Below are 13,231 nucleotides of genomic sequence, written 5' to 3'. Positions count from 1 at the left end.
CCCCACACACACACATCTTACTACCACCCTCCCCACCCAAACACCCCCCCCCTCACTCCCCTTATTCCCCTCCTCAAGTACAAAGTTGCCCATGGTTGCCATGGCTACAACAGGAGTTCATAAATCCAAGCGCAGAGGGACTCTTCAACTCTTGAAAATGATCAGGAGGATTTTTTTGGAAGGGGGGGGGGGGATAGAGTGAGTGAGGATGGGAGGAAGCATGTCCCTCTCCTCCACCATGTGTCCCGCTGAAGCAGATGGTGCTGTGTGGCTCCGCCATGCCACCACGGTCGCCTTCTGAGCGCTGCTGCCATAAGGAGGCAGGTTAGTAGGAGATTTGGGTTGACAGTGTTTGGCAAGGGCTACAAAGGGAAGATGTAGGGAGGGAGAAAGCGCTCGGTGCCTTGGGATGACACAAAGGTAAGCTGTTGTTATGTTTCTGTCTCTGTGATTTAGTGCCCATGTGGTGCAAGAAGTGGAAAGCAAATGTAGATTTCAGGTTCAGGGCTTCAGCGCCATGCCGTGCCATTCCACGCTGTGCATTTTAGTTTCAGTGATAACCCACTTCAACAGTTATGTCATTCTGTGATCAAAGACTGTGTCCAGAGTTTACTTTGTACTTTATTTTCCCATCAGCCAAAACATGCATCTTAATAAGTGTCTGTGCCCAACTCTTCAACTTGAGTTAAATTTAGTGTCTGGTGCAATGAACATCAATAAATGACCATCACAATAATTTTGAAACACGAATACAGTATAAAAAAATAAAAAACCAACATTTCTAAGACAAGCATGAGATTCTACTGTATACTGTGTGCAGATGGATCACATTTGATCAGCTGAATTGCTTTATAGCACAGGAAATTTGGTTTGTGGCTCAAAACCCAAACATAAACTCAACTATTTCCATTTCCGCTGTTCTAACACTATAATTTCACTGTGTATTTACAGTAATATTTAAAACTACTCTTTTAGTATATTTTGTTTTGCCCATATCAAAGTTTGTTTTCTGTTTTCATTCTACTTCTTGATCATAAAAGAAAGGGCAAGAGGCAGTAAGGACTGGCAACATCCCCTTTGTGACGTTTGGGAAATGTTTTCTTAATTCTGAAGAGTGCAAAATGTTACTGTATGAGTAGTAACTAAAAACTCTGGTCAAGATGTTATCAACAGGTGATTTAATATTCTTGATTCTACTGCATGCATATGTGATGCTGTGAAAAACATTTTATTTTTAAATGTTTGTGTAATTATGCCTTTTAGTTTTGTATTGTGAGCATTGCCACTCTCCCTGTTCTTAAACAAATTTCCTTTTGGGAACTAATAAATGTATGATGTATTTTATTCTTTTGCCATCAATCAGCCATAAATCATAATTTGAGACTGACTGACCAATCACATCCATGCTGACATCCTGTGCCAGGAGATGACAGGCAACCCTCGGTGAGAACATTGTGTTCCGGCCTAAGCATGGGTGGGTGGAGACGTGGGTGGGTTAGAAGGGGGATACAGGGTGGAGGGATGGCAGGTTTGAGTTGGGGGGGGTGTATGGGGTCATCTGCCTGAATACCCCTGCACACATCCTGACATGCTGCCTCTGTAGGTCTCCCTCCCGCTCCCTGTCATGTGCAAAACACTCATGCACACATTAGCCTCCCACATGCATTAAACCCATCTGCAGACTGTGCCTTCTGCACGCACACACACATGCTAACAGTATAATCACTCTCAAACACACACAACTGTAGCCTTTGATGCACAGCTTAACATTAGCACACATATACACTGGCTTTCCAGCACACTCTATGCACTGTATGCACCAATACACACTTAAACATACACTTAAATGCACACACAGACAAACCAGCCCCTCTCAGTCCATGGCCTGGAAGAATGGAGGCAGTGTGCAGCGAGGCAGCCAGCAGACAAGGGCAGGGCCAGGGTTTTGCACGGGCATGTGTGTGTAAGAGTGTGTGTGTATTGGGGGTGCAGAGGGCTTGGAAATGTGGGTAGGTTTTGGGAAGGACCCTGGCCTATACGTCTGCATAAATGCATTTAAGTAAATAGACAGAGTCACAAATAGAATCTGAGACATTCTAGGAGTCATATTATGACAAACTGGGAGATCTGTGGTTGCATCTACAAAGCCCTACAAGGATGTGAGAGTTTATCCTTACAGGCCAGTTTAGTAATAAATTATTGAAATCATGGATGTTTCCATACTAAATTTAGAAGCTTGTCTAAAAGCAGCACTCAAAGGATTTGAGCATAAAACTGCCTTTAAAGAAATACTTAATGCAAAAATAAAATTTCTGTCATTGTCTGTTCACCTACTTGTCAGCTGAACACAGCAAGTTAATACCCATAGGTCTATATAAGCCTTGGAGAAAATATAGAAATGCATAAATGTTGGATTTCTGGGCCCACACTTCAAGTTTGTTTGTACAAAGATCTGCACAATACAACTTTGGAAAATTCGATTGGCACTGTATGCTTCTTTGGTTGCTATAAAAAGATGAACCTGTTAATTGTAGAGGGAAAATGCTATGAGACTATATGTTCTGTAATCCTACAAATTTAACCAGAGTGTATTATAAAATTAAATTTGAGGTGAACTTTGCCTTTAAAAATTCTTTTTAACCTTTTTGTAATTTTTGAAGGTAGTCTCGAGTCAGCCTCTTAGCCTGTCATAGTTTGCTTCTACTCCAATATTTAACTGTGATTAAGATTAAGACACTAAATCTGACTTCACTATGTCAGGTTTCCTCTTAACTTTTAAGCCATTTAGCTGACACTCTTATCCGAAGGGACTTATAGTGAGTGAGCAGGTAGGATGTTAATGTGTTGTGCTCAAGGACACTTCAGCAGGACACTCTGCTGTTGTTGCCTGGCACAGGACCCAAACATGATGACTCAGTAACAAATTGATCTCTCTAACCATTTTACATCTTTCTGCCATATTTATTATTTTAAACTCTATTAAAACTGTAATCAGTATAATGTAATGTAATGAAATGAGTTTTCTTCCTTCAAAGTAAACCTCAATGTACTGTAAATTGAGTTTGGTTCACCTTTAACAATTTATTTTGTTTTTGTCTTTTGTCATTTTATGCGTTTTTATGATTGAAGTTTTCATCACAAACTTTCAATATGTGGCCAGGCCGTTGTATGGCCCAGGTTTGATTTCAAAATTTTAGGTTACACTGACCCTTTAATATTCAACTCAAACCAGCTAAAAGTCCACAGATCCGTTATAATGATACATGTGACAATAAATGATGGACAGAGACAAGGAATTCACCCAAGATTACAAAATGTATTAGTCAATTCAAAAATTAAACAACTACTAACAATTAAAAAAGAAAGAAAGATATTAAAAACTGGAAATTTATGAAATCTAATTGATTAAAAAACTGTACAAAAATGCAAAAATCAATCAATCAATCAATTTTTATTTATATAGTGCTAAATCACAACAAAAGTCATCTCAGGGCACTTTTCACATAGAGCAGGTCAAGACTATACTACTTAATTTACAGAGACCCAACAATTCCCCCATGAGCAAGCACTTGGCGACAGTGGTAAGAAAAAACTCCCCTTTAACGGGTAGAAACCTCAAGCAGAACCTGGCTCTTGGTGGGCGGCCATCTGCTTTGACTGGTTGAGTTGAGAGAGAGAAAGAAAGAGGGAAAGGGGGAGGGGAGGGACAGAAGAACAACAATCATAACAATAACAACAACAGCAGCAACAGCAACAGCCAGGGAAGGATGCCAACAGGACTGTGAAGGACCGCGAAGGCTCGGCCCGGAACCTAGGGTTTCCTGCGAGATGAGAAAGCACAAAAAAAACTCCGGGGAAGAAGCAAAGTTAGTGACATGCATTGATGTTACACGAATGCATACAGATGGAGAGGAGGAGGAGGAGAGAAGAGCTCAGTGCATCATGGGAAGTCCCCTAGCAGTCTAGGCCTATAGCAGCATAACTAAGGGCTGATCAAAGGTGAGCCTGGTCGGCCCTAACTATAAGCTTTATCAAAAAGGAAAGTTTTAAGCCTACTCTTAAACATAGAGAGGGTGTCTGCACCCCGGACCGAATCCGGAAGATGGTTCCACAAGAGAGGAGCCTGATAGCTGAAGGCTCTGCCTCCCATTCTACTTTTAAATACTGTAGGGACCACCAGTAAGCCTGCATTCTGGGAGTGCAATGTTCTAGTGGGATAATACGGTATTATGAGCTCTTCAAGATATGATGGTGCCTGACCATTAAGGGCTTTGTAAGTTAGGAGAAGGATTTTAAATTCTATTCTATATTTTACAGGAAGCCAATGTAGCGAAGCTAAAATGGGAGAAATGTGATCTCTTTTTCTAGTTTTAGTCAGTACATGTGCAGCTGCATTCTGGACCAGCTGGAGAGTCTTTAGAGACTTGTTAGGGCAGCCTGATAATAAGGAATTGCAATAATCCAGCAAAGAAGTAACAAATGCATGGACTATATTTTCTGCATCGTTTTGGGACAGGATGTGCCTGATTTTTGCGATATTACGTAAGTGAAAAAAGGCAGTCTTTGAAATTTGATAATTAAAGGACATATCTTGATAAGATAACTCCCAGATTCCTTACGGTGGTGCTGGAGGCCAGGGTAATGCCATCCAGAGTAGCTATATCATTAGATAATGTGTTTCTAAGGTGTTCAGGGCCAAGCGCAATAACTTCAGTTTTATCTGAGTTTAGTAGTAGAAAACTGCAGGTCATCCAGGTCTTTATGTCCTTAAGGCATGCTTGGAGTTTGTTTAACTGATTGGTTTAATCAGGCTTCATTGATAAATATAATTGGATATCATCTGCATAACAATGAAAATTTATGGAGTGTTTCCTAATAATATTACCTAAAGGAAGCATATACAAGGTGAATAGAATTGGTCCAAGTACAGAACCTTGTGGAACTCCATGTCTAACTTTTGCCTTCACGGAGGATTCATCATTAACATGTACAAACTGAAATCGGTCTGATAAATAGGACTTAAACCAGCTTAATGCAGTTCCTTTAATGCCAATTAAATGTTCCAGTCTCTGCAAAAGGATTTGATGGTCAACTGTGTCGAATGCAGCACTGAGATCTAACAGGACAAGTATAGAGACAAATCCGATTTGTCCGATGCCGTTAGGAGGTCATTTGTGACTTTCACCAGTGCTGTCTCTGTGCTATGATGCGCTCTAAATCCTGACTGAAAATCATCAAATAAACTATTGTTATGTAGAAAGTCACATAAGTGATTAGAGACTGGAGAAAAACAGTCCAAATATATGTCAGGATTTACAGCTGTTTCTAAGGTGCCTGTGTTTGGGGAGAAATCGGTGCCTGTTGAAGGCAGGAAGTGGTTAATTTTGCCTCTAATAGTTAGAATTTTATCATTAAAGAAACTCATAAAGTCATTACTACTGAGAGCTATAGGAATACATGGATCAATAGAGTTATTACTCTTTGTCAGCCTGGCCAAAGTGCTGAAAATGAACCTAGGGCTGTTTTTATTCTCTTCTATTAATGCTGAGTAATAGGTAGCACTGGCATTACAGAGGGCCTTCCTATATGTTTTAAGACTATCTTGCCAGACTAAGCGAGATTCTTCCACTTTGGTGGAACGCCAAATCCTTTCCAATTTTCGCGATGTTTGCTTTAATTTGCGGGTTTGGGAGTTATACCATGGAGCCAACCTCTTATGTTTTATTATCTTCCTTTTTAAGGGGGCGATGGAGTCAAGTGTTATTCGTAATGAGCCTGCAGCACTATCAACAAGATTATCAATTTGGGAGGGACTAAAGTTAACATAAGAGTCCTCTGTAGTATTGAGACATGGCATTGAATTCAGTACTGATGGAATTGCTTCCTTAAATTTATCTACAACACTATCAGATAGACATCTAGTGAAGACATTTTTGTCTAATGGTGTGTAATCCAGTAATAGGAATTCAAAAGTTATTAAAAAATGATTTGATAAAATAGGATTTTGTGGAAAAATTATTAAATGTTCAATTTCAACCCCATAAGTCAGAACAAGGTTGAGGGTGTGGTTAAGACAGTGAGTGGGATTATTTACACACTGAGAGAAGCCGATGGAGTCTAATAATGAGATAAACGCAGTACTGAGACTATCATTATCGACGTCCACATGAATATTAAAATCACCTACTATAATTACTTTATCTGTTCTAAGGACTAAGTTTGATTAAAACTCTGAGAATTCAGATAGGAATTCAGAGTACGGGCCAGGAGGACGGTACACTATAACAAATAGAACTGGCTGTAAAGTTTTCCAGGTTGGGTGAGAGAGATTAAGAGCAAGGCTTTCGAATGAGTTATAATTAAATTTAGGTCTAGGGTTGATGATTAGGCCTGAGTTGAAAATGGCTGCAACTCCACCTTCTCGGCCAATGTCTCGAGGAATGTGAGTATTAATATGACTGGGGGGAGTGGATTCATTTAGGCTGACATATTCTTCATGACACAGCCAGGTTTCAGTAAGACAAAATAAATCAATATGATGATCTGAGATTAAATCGTTTACTAATACAGCTTTAGATGACAGAGATCTAATGTTCAAGAGTCCACATTTAATTCTCTTATTTTGTTGTACTATTGCAGTAGTGGTTTTAATTTTTACTAGATTTTTATGAATGACTCTTCTTTTGTTTACTTTGGATTTAATTGATTTAAGTGGTCGGGGGACAGACACAGTCTCTATGTGGTTTTGGGTGGGTAACTGCTCTAATGGAAGCGCAGAGAAGCGTGTAGGACTGCAGCTCTGCTTCCTGGTCTCAACTCTGGCTTGTCATGGTTTTGGTCTACTAATAAACTCAGCCATATTTCTAGATATGAGAGCAGCTCCATCCAAAGAGGGATGTATGCTGTCTCTCCTAATCAGACCAGGTCTTCCCCAGAAAGTCTGCCAATTATCTATGAAGCCCACATCGTTTGCTGGACACCACCTCGACAGCCAGCGGTTGAATGATGACATGCGGCTATACATGTCATCACTGGTCAGATTAGGCAGCGGTCCAGAGAAAATTACGGAGTCCGACATTGTTTTTGCATATGTACACACCGACTCAACATTAATTTTGGTGACCTCCGATTGGCATAATCAGGAGTCGTTACCACCGACATGAATGACAGTCGTACCATATTTACCGTAGGAATACATTTAACTATGGCTGCTGGTGTCCCTAACTTCACATTTCTGACTATGGAGCTGCCAATAATCAGAGTTTGTTTCTCAGCAGGTGTGTTACTGAGGGGGGAGAACCTGTTTGAAACGCGAATTGGTTGGTGGTGAACTGTGGGCTTCTGCTTAGGGTTATGCTTCCTTCAGACAGTCACCCAGCCACGCTGGCTTCCCGGCTGCTCGAGAACTACCGGGGGAGTAGGAGCTACGCTAGGTCGGCCCACACCGGATACTGGGGGCTGGCTAACTACATTAGCTACTGATTGTTTTTCCATGGTGCGGAGCCGCGCTTCCAATTCACTGAGCCTTGCCTCCAGCACTGCAAATAAACTACACTTATTACACGTACCATTATCACTAAAGGAGGCAGAGGAATAACTAAACATTTGACACACCGAGCAAGAGAGAGCAGGAGAACGAGAGGGAGAGAGAGAAGCCATCGCTAACTGCTTAGTTTAAGTTAGCTGCTAATGTTAGCTGCAGAGCTAAAATAACTAACAACTGTGCAATTGGTGAGAAAAGTCACTAAGAGGGAAAGTGCTGAGAGTGCTTGTGTAGACCTAGCGAAAGTTTAAATATACAGCAGGTATTAATCTATAGTAATATGAAATATAGCAAAATCAACTGAGTTGAGCGCAGCAACAATGCTATCAATAAACACAGTCAGCAACCAGAAATGACACAATACACTTACAGTAGCATGTCAGCACGTCAGTGTGTGGCAATGGCTGTGATTGCCCACATAATAATTTAAGATGCACTTTAAAATAAGAAAAGGAGAGTGCTAAAGGATGATTGGCCCTATGTAGCCCAGGAGGGACATTACTAGCTACATTCTTCCCTGGGGTTCTTAAATTGGCAGCCCGAAAATTTACTTAGACCAGGGTCTGATGAGAGCTAAGGTGGAACTACTAGAGCCAAGTGTCTGGGAATTTGTAGCCTCAGTTGCTCTACTCCTTACTGTCACTGGCAAATGTGGGGATTAGAGTGTTTACCGGCTGTGTCATGGGTAGACTTTCTTACCACCTTAGGACAGGGGGCTGTGTAGGAACTGGTACAAGTCGAAGCCTCAGGTGAAGCCGCCATAGATATTGCAGAGTGAAGCACTGGGTCCACTTCAGGTGGGGTCTGTACTCTGACAGGCCGGGGGTCCTGTGGTCTAGTCACACATCTGACCACCACGCACGGATCACACTCCTCAGTGTCAGGGCTTGTCATAGCTGGTTTAGGCCTAGCCACAGGAACAGGTTGACCAGCAGGAACCTGTTTTGTTTTCTCTTGTTCTTCTTGTTGCTATCTGTTTTAATGTTAAGCACTTTGTGCTGCATTGTATGCATGAATTGTGCTATATAAATAAAGTTTATTTTTTATTATTATTATCATTATTATTATTGTTATTATTTTATTATTATCATGTACAGGTCTGAATATGGGACAATGAACATGACGTACTTCTGTCGGCCTATGTTGTGAGGCAACAGCATACACTGTACCTCCTTGCTCGGGAGGTTTCACCACCTGGAAAAGTTTGGGGGCCCAGACATCCTGGATTTTATTCCTTCCTCTATGGAATAGTCCTGAAGATAGACATGTTGTCCTGCTGGTAACACCTCCTTCTGGGCCTGTTGGTCTGCTCTCTCCTTCCGCTGGACTGCAACCTGCTTCATCCTTTCCAAGGCATTCTCCACTGCCACCTGCAGTCATTGCTGATGCTACCCGACCCAGTCACAGGCTTCACCTGCAGTTGGCTCTTCTACATGACCTAGCAGCAAGAAGGGGGACTGAACTGTAGTTTGGTGGGGCATGGTAATGTACCTGAACAAAACCGTCAAGACAATACGTCTATAATAGTTTGCAAACCCAAGAAAAGACCTTAGTTCTGACACAGTACCTGGATTTGCCCAGTCAGCCACAGCAGTAATCTTCTTCGGGTCTGTAGACACCTGCAGCAGAAACTACATGCCCCAAGTATGATACCTGTTGTTGTAAGAAATGGCACTTCTCAAGCTTGGCCTTTAATCCCTCCTTTCGGAAGCAGCCCAAAACTAAGTCCAGGCAACTAAGGTGCTCATCCTCTGTGAAGGAAAAACAACAACATCATTGAGATAGAGCAGCAGGGAATGGTAGTGTTGGTCACCAAACATCCACTCCATCAGTCACTGAAATGTACTGGGAGCATTGCATAAGCCAAACAGCATCCTTTGAAACTCAAATAGGCCAAAGGGGGTGCAAAAAACTGTTTTCATCTTGTCCTGTTCTGTGACTGGGACCTAATGGTAACTGCTGGCCAAATCGATTGTGGAGAACCACTGAGCTCCTGACAGGGCATCTGAGGACTCCTCAGCCCTTAGGAAGGGAAAGGCATCCTTTCATGTTTTGCCATTTAACAGTCTGTAGTCCACGCAAAGCCTCGGGCTACCATCCTTTTTCCTCACCAGGACAATAGGAGAGGACAGCTTTCACATATAACCTGGCTGTCTAACAATTGACATATGTGGGCCCTAACTTCGTCATAGTTAGAAGGGGGAATTGGCTTGTATCTCTGCCCAAGTAAAGGGATGTCATGTGTCACAAGGTTAGTGCAACCAAGGTCCAGTTCAGAAGCTGCAAATTCAGTCTCACATTCCAGGAGCATGGATCTAACCTTTCTTTGGTCTGGCTTAGAAAGGGCAGATAAATTGATAGACTCAATTTGCTCTCTTACTGGGCTGACCTGACTTCTTGAGAAGGAAGTGTGGCTGTAACCCAACCTGACTTGCGCTCTAAAGTAGAGATTTCCTCTGGCAAACTTACGATCTGAGCCTGACTCAAAAGCCCTATGGGGTGGTGGAGATGTAAAAGGGCATCTGTCTCACCTACATTTACCATGACCATCGCTGGGAAGATTAGCACACACTCAGTGAGGGACCGACCATCGTCAAGGGGCTTAATCAATGCATTACCTGAGAGCTCATCATAGCGAGAAGAACATGTAGCTATACCCACTTACCCACAGGTATGGCAATGGAATGCCTACCTCTCACCTGGGCCAATCCTGTCTTGGCCTGAGTTGCATGAGACTGAGCATGGTGGCAATGCTGTAACGCCTGCTGCCACAAAGGAGGGGCCTGCTGTACTATTGGGAGGTCAAAGAGGCTAAGGCCATGTTGACTAAATAACTGGTGATAGCTCTACCTAATTATGTTCATGCCCAAGACACCAGGAGCGCCTTAGGGGGCGTTTTGGCCTGGAGGGTCTTTGACGACCAGAATACCTCGTTGTGGTACAGCCTTGCCGAAAACTGTAACATCCAGCTCTACATACCCCACATAGGGAATTTCCAGCCCATTTGCAGCATGCAGCTGAAGCCAGCAGCAGGACCTAGGGGCAGTCCGGAAATGCTGGAGGTAGAAACTTTCAACAATGGTTGTAGCCACAGACCCTGTATCTAGAAGCAGTTTAACAGGTACATCTCCTACACTAACATTCACCTTAGCGCAAGGTGCTACCAGATTAGGGGCAATGGTCTGAGCAGCTGGTCCCTGTACATCTGAAATGCTGTCCTCCCCTCCTAATGTTTGGCTCCTCACATCAGGGGGAAGAGGTTTCCCAAATCCTGAGCAGCAGAGGTTGCTGCTGCGGGATGTGAGGCCCTGGGCTGCTGAACCTGTGAATTAACACATTCATAATGGCACTCCCTGGCATAGTGACCTGGTTTTTGACAACACCTACATATAACAGTGTTTGGGCATATTGATTTAGCTGGGGGCCTGGAGGCTGCGTGTAGCACTAATGGACCCTGTGTCAATTGATTAAGCTGCTTTTGTTGTTTCTGTAACATGTGCTCTAACTTTGCCATTTCTGTGCTACCAGAACTAGTAGATGCCCTACCCTCAGAACACTGCATGGCACTAAAGGAAGGCACTGAATAACTCCTACCCCTAGGCAGGTCATCCCTCCCACTCCCAGCGAATGGCCTCTGCTCTCACGTCTAGGAGAGTGTAATCAGGATGTTGCAGCACTACTCCCTTTAACTCTCTGTGAAGATTAGAGTCAAGAACATGTTCAACAAACTGATCTCTAAGAAGGGTGGGGGCACTGTGCATTCCTCGTGGGGCACAACATTCAACCTTTTCCATGAGACAGCATAATGCATGTGAAAAATCTTGAAGTGATTCTCCTTCCTGCTGTTTCCTAGAAAAAAACTCTGCTGCAAAGAGATATAAGATTTAGAACAACCATACAAATCTTGAAGAATAGTTAAAATTTTCTTGGGTCCTCTGTCTCTGCTCTAGGCCGGTACCTTATCTCATTTTTGGCTTCCCCCCACAGATGATCATGTACAAAATAAGCTTGATCAAGAAGTCTCAGCTGTCTGGTTCTCAGAGTGGCCCTCATCTCTTCAACCCAATGCTCCACTGGAATCCCAGAAGTGGACATGTTCATTCCCTCAGAATATAAAGCAATCATTCAACAGGGAAAGGATAATTGGGAGCAGAGTATTGAGGGCCAAGTGGGGTGAATTGACTACTCCTCGCTCCTGCAGTAGCTTTTCCTTTTCAGCCTGCAGCTGCTGGACCAAGTCTTTCAATTCTTAGAGCTCTCTGGCCATGGCTGAAATGAGGAGGAGTCAGTAAAGGCACAGTCAATGGAAGCACTTCAACCTAGTTGGAGTACCCAAGACAGGGTGGCACTGGTGCTCAGCAGGTCCCTCAATGTGCACACTGCTGATTTGTTTAAACCAAACAAAAACAAACAAACAAAACAACAACTCTGAACTAAAGAAGAAAAAAACAATCCTTGTCTCATAAGCCCACCTACACCATCACTGTATCCTGCCAACTACACCAGAATGTGGCAGGGCCATGGCAAGGCCCAGATTTGGTTTTAAAATTACAGGCTACACTGACCATTTAATACTCAACCCAAACCAGCTAAGAGCCTACAGATCCATTATAATGATACATGTGACAGTAAATGATGGATGGAGACAAGGAACACCCCCAAGATTACAAAATTTATTATCCGCCTCAACAATTTAACAACTACTAACGATTAAACAAGATATTAAAAACAGGACATTTATTAAATCTAATCTATTTAAAAACTGTACAAAAAAGCAAAAATACTTAAAGATGCAAATTACAATAAGAAAAGGGGAGTGCTAAAGGATGATCGGCTGTAGCCGCAGACAGTGAAAGGAGAAAAGTTATACTGGGACAGAGTACTCACCATGCTGCCGTGCTCTACACACATACACACACTGAATAAAGCAAAACAATAAGGGAAAGAATGTGAATTGTGAAGGAAGTGCAAAAATTACCAACAAACATACGATTATGGGGGTGTGATTATGTGAAGCACAAGTGAGGAACTCTATCACCGAATCCCTCATCGTCTTGACGGCCACACCTCCCACCACTCCTGTAGCACTCACACAGACACAGAAAACACGTGTTAAACTCACAATATTAGTGCTGTGTGGCAGCACACTATGTTATTAACTTCTTGGGGGGAAGCAGTGAGCGCCACAAAGGGCTGGAAGAATGTAACAAAGAAAAATAACATTAACAGAGACCACCTATTGAAACTAAAGGCTAAATAATGCAGATGAGAATAAATGGAAACACAGCAAAATCAAAGCAACTGTATCAACAACAAAACAAACACAAAACAAAACAGACAGCAGTGGCAGTCAGTGTCTCTCCTGCCAGATTATTGCGCAATACCCATACAGAAGGGTCAACATGTGGAAGCTGAAGTCGCTATGGAGCGGTACCAGAGCATCGCACGTAACAGTCACAACATGTGGCACCAGGGATCAGAGAGGAAAAGAAGCATACCAGGGCTCATCGATACGGCTTATTTATTAAACCAAGCAAATTGGAAACACGGAAGTAGGAGGTGCTAAGGCCTGTCAAGCCCTACGGTAGTCCAGGAGAGACATTACTGGCTACAAATACATCAACCAGACTGTCACTGAATTCTTTTTTATTTCATATTGTATTTGTAATGTCTGCGTTCCATCTTCCA

At 42.6% G+C, this 13,231-nt stretch overlaps 1 long non-coding RNA gene across 1 annotated transcript; it reads right to left on the bottom strand.

Moving 5' to 3' along the window:
* Positions 1-3,324: 3,324 nt before the first annotated feature.
* Positions 3,325-13,003, bottom strand: LOC137187657 (uncharacterized). The gene is made up of 4 exons (XR_010929251.1): positions 10,690-13,003; positions 9,111-9,294; positions 8,672-8,981; positions 3,325-8,450 (listed from the first exon to the last, which is right to left on the bottom strand). It is a non-coding gene; the product is annotated as an uncharacterized lncRNA (long non-coding RNA).
* Between the last annotated feature and the right edge of the window lie 228 nt (positions 13,004-13,231).

This window comes from Thunnus thynnus, chromosome 8, assembly GCF_963924715.1.
Source record: "Thunnus thynnus chromosome 8, fThuThy2.1, whole genome shotgun sequence".
In the NCBI taxonomy this organism is placed as follows: Eukaryota; Metazoa; Chordata; class Actinopteri; order Scombriformes; family Scombridae; genus Thunnus; species Thunnus thynnus.
The sequence above is the reverse complement of the archived record's forward strand: the minus strand, read 5'-3'. Positions and strand labels throughout refer to the sequence as shown.